Source organism: Elephantulus edwardii, unplaced genomic scaffold (assembly GCF_000299155.1).
Source record: "Elephantulus edwardii isolate Elephantulus edwardi_28Jun2011 unplaced genomic scaffold, EleEdw1.0 scaffold00351, whole genome shotgun sequence".
Taxonomy (NCBI): Eukaryota; Metazoa; Chordata; class Mammalia; order Macroscelidea; family Macroscelididae; genus Elephantulus; species Elephantulus edwardii.
In genome coordinates this window covers 127,576-131,929 of record NW_006400101.1, presented here as the reverse complement: position 1 = coordinate 131,929, position 4,354 = coordinate 127,576, and positions in this window count along the sequence as shown.

The following is a 4,354-nucleotide window of genomic DNA, read 5'->3' as shown; positions in this document are numbered from 1 at the left end:
CCTTAGTTTCAGCAAAAGAGGGTTTTATTATCATAACACACGCTGTTGATGAGTCTTCCTTCAATTATGATGCCACATTCCTCTTCATAAAGTACAGACTCTTGAATGACTTGTTTCACATGTTATTGTTTTTGTTGTTGATTGTCGTGGAGTCGAACATCACTTATAGTGACCCTATGAACGAAAGGCCTGAAGCCTTTCGGCAACTATCATCGTTTATTAAAGTTCACAGAGTTTCCAGAGACACGTTGTTTAGGAAGTGGACACCACTCCTGCTTCAAATAAAGTTTCTATAATGATCCACAGAAATATCTCTGTAAAAAGAAAATAGTAAAATCTATCTATCTATACAGTCTGCTGGTTTATGTATGTCCAGTTTATCAGAGAATTCATCCTTGCCTGACTCTCACTTTAAAACAACTGAACCAACTCCTACTCACCAGAAATTCTTCAATACAATCACCTTCACATACTGACAATGCATCTTATAAACGACAAAAAAATCTTTTCTTGCACTAAAACCAAACTCATAACTCTTAAGTCAGAATTTTCATCACTCTGTCAGGTTACTGAGGCTGTAAACCTTAATGGAAGGAAACTGCTTCATTTTCTTTGCATATCCTAGCCATAAACCTTCAGTGTGGGATAAGTCGGGCTGATAACCAAAAGTTCAGCTGTTCAAATCAACCAAGGGAAAAGATGAGTGGTCTCCTCTCTTTAATAAGTGAGTGCCACAGAAACCCAATGGAGGGTTCTGCCAAGTTAGAACTGATTAGAAAGCAATGGATTCATCTGGTTTTGGATTACTGGTACAAGTTTTTGGGATGTGAAGTGGTATTGAACTCACTACCCTAGCAACAAAACTATCTTAGATGCATGGGGACCTCTCTGTGTAATCTTCTGTGGCCACCTCTGCAAGTGTCACTGTCAGAGACTTTACTTCAAATAATGCTGTGTCTATTCAGAAGTTTGGGAGCTTAGGACTGCCTTAGATGGTGCATGGATCCTGGTTTACCAGAATGGGGACCTCTACTGAAGCACAGCTCTCTGTGATCTTAGTAAAAGCAGGAGATGTTGTGAAAACAGTAAAGCCATCCAATCTCAGCATTCCCTTTTCAACTTCATAACAAGAAGTCTTCACAGTACTCAGTCCTTCGGTCTTCAGTTTAATGAAGTGTTTTGGGGGATGAATCAGGAAATCTTGTACAACAGAACCTCACTACAATTTAAACTCCTGAATTTTCTCTAACTTTAGCATAAAGTAAAAAGAATAATAAGCTTTATAGCTCTGCAAGGCTCTTACAATCTCACTGTCTGCTATCCAGGAAGATAGGCATCAGCAGAAACAGCCTCTCTTACTTAGAGAGTCAATTTCCTTCCCTGTCTCCTTTTACTTATGGGAGAAAGATGTGGTAGTCAGTTTTCATAAAGATTTACACCCCTGAAAATGGTGGGGGGAGGGAGATCTATTTCCTATAGATTTACTAAGGGTCAAAATTACAGCAAGGCAATGAGTCTAGTCGTGTTTCTATTTTATGCCGCAAGTCTGGACCAAAGCTTATTACTCTTTTCTAAGATATTATTATCCATGACCTCAAGAAATGACCAAAACATCCCTGCATCCTGAAAGTTCCAGCCTTCCTGGCTGTCTGAGCAAAGACAACATTGTTGTTGTAGGTGACTCACTGTAACTCTATGTACAACAGAAGAAAACACTGTCTGGCTCTTGAGTCAACAACTGCAGCCATTGAGTCAACTGATAGGTGGTTTCTTTTTTTCCTGGCCCTCTATTTACCAAGCACAATAATCAATTCACTGTTATCAGGCAAGAACTGACTTCAGGCTGACCTCCTCTGTGTCCCAAAGCTGTAAGTCATGCAGGAGAAATCTGGCCATCTTTCTTTCTGGGAGCCACTAGTGTGGGTCTGAAGCCCGAGAAAGGTTCAGCTTTTAAGTTTACAGCAAAGCTCGCTATCAGAGTTCAAGCGAAACAGAAGTGATCATTTCAACTAGGGCACCGCCATTCTGCAAAGTAACTGTAAGGGTATGCAAAATCCCTCACTCTCTTTCAGCATCTTAGATCTGTCCCTCACTAAGTCCCATTGCTAGGTACTAACAGCTCTACTGGGGAGAATACCTTAGGGTGACAAGTGACAGAAAGGTAAGCTAAACCAAGCTGATGCTATCTCCAATAAAAATCAAGTTTCAACCTCGAATAACCAAAGCACTTCTAAAAAACAAAAATGAACTGGGAATCATAGCATTCCCTGACCTCAAAACCTACAACACAGTGGTAGTAACCAAAACAGCATGGTACTGGATTGAAAAAAATATGGAGACAGGATGCATCCTGGATGTGCTCTTTTCTTGATTTTGTACCATGCACTGTTTCATTGCTCTACACTGACGACTGCTTCCTTTATCTTCTTATACATTTCACATTAGCAAAACCAAGAGTTGTGGAGTTCCCATTCTTAATTTGTTGTGATTCACATAGTTAAATGTTTTTCATAGCCAATGAAACCAAGACAGATATTTATTTGGTACTGTCTCCTTTTGACCAGGATCCATCTGATGTTGGGTATGATGTTCCTTCCATGACAGTCTCTTCAAAACCAAGTTTGTATTTCCTTATTGATGTACTGTTCATTCATTTTTTGATGATGTTGTTCTTCTGTGTAGTCGAATGGCTTGTGACTCATAGTGACCCTATGTACAAGAGCTCTAAATGCTGCTCTATCCTGTGCCAACCTTGCCATTTCTGACTCACTCCCACCACCCCAGTCACAGAATGGATCCATCTCATTGACAGTCTTCCTCTCCTGTGCTGTCCCTCCACTCTCCCAAATATGATGTCCCTCTCCAAGGACCAGTCCCTCCTTGCAACACGCCCAAAGTATATCAGACAAAGTGTCAGAATCCTTGACTCCAAGGAACATTCCGGCTTCACCCTCTGTAGGACAAATCTGTTTGTTCTCCTAGCAGTCCTTGGTATGTATATTCAACACTCTTCTCAAGTACCACAGCGCAAAGGCATCAGTTCTCTTTCTATCATCCCTATTCACTGTCCAACTCTCCGATACATAGCAGATAATTGCAAAGACTATAGCCAGGATCAGAACCACCTAGTCTCCAGACTGACATTGTTGCTCTTCAGTACTCTAAAGAGGTCCCTGACAGCTGACTTTCCCAATGCAATTCATCTCTTGATTTTCTGGCTGCTAGTACCAACAGTGTTGACTGTGGAGCCAAGTAAACTAAAACTATTAACTATCTCAGTTTCTTCACTATCCATACTGATGCTGCCAATTGGCCCAGTGGTGAGAATCTTTGTTGATGCTGAGCTTCAAATGGTAATCAAGGCTGTAGTCCTTGACCTTTTGCAAAAAGCACTTCAGGTCCTCGGTTTCAGCAAGCAGGGTTCAGCTAGCAGGGTTGTGTCATCTTCATAACACGGGTTGTTGATTGCGACTCTTCACCAATCCTCATGCCACATTCCTCCTCATATGGCCCAGCATCTAGGATGATTTGTTCTGCATACAGTTTGAAAAAGTATGGAGACAAGATATTTAGCATAAATTTGCTTGTATGTGATATTAGTGAGAATGCTAGAAAATCTCCACACTCTTGGGTTACCTTTTATTTGGAGTGGAATTTATATATATATATATTCCAGTCAGTTGGATGCCACCTAACAACAACTGATTTAAACAATTATAAAAAATTATAGTGAAACAAACTATTGTGAAGATTATTTAAAAAAAATCAAACAAACAAACAAACAAACAAACCATCTGGGACAGGAGAGAGACACACAATTTTCAGACTTCCAGAAATTCTAGATTCAGAAGAGGCCATCACATGAGGAATGTCATCTCTTATGTCAGAAGGATATTGGCACAAAATAACAAAAAGTTGTGTATTTGTTTTCTTGACGGTTCAAAGGCATTTGTCTGTGTGGATCACAATAAATGATTAATAACAAAAAAAGAATGGGAAGGGAAACCTAGAATCCTGAATTGTGCTCTTAGGAAGCTCATACAAGAAGCACATGTCTAAACGTAATGAAAAAAGAGGAAATTTAAACTGCATGATTAAAATCAGGGAAGGCGTGCGTCAAGGACATATTTCTTTCTCCATATCTTATTAGTCAAATATATGTTTTATATATTAGAATTCTGATCGACAAGTGGATAAGGAGTTACACTGCAAATTCAAATGTAGGCTGTTTAAATATGCCACCTGCTCTATGGGAACAAAATGGTCAATTTCCCCAGGAGAACTTAGGGAAGATTTCAAAGTTATCATTTATAGAGTCACTAGGAGTTGTATAATACTTGATAGCACATAATAA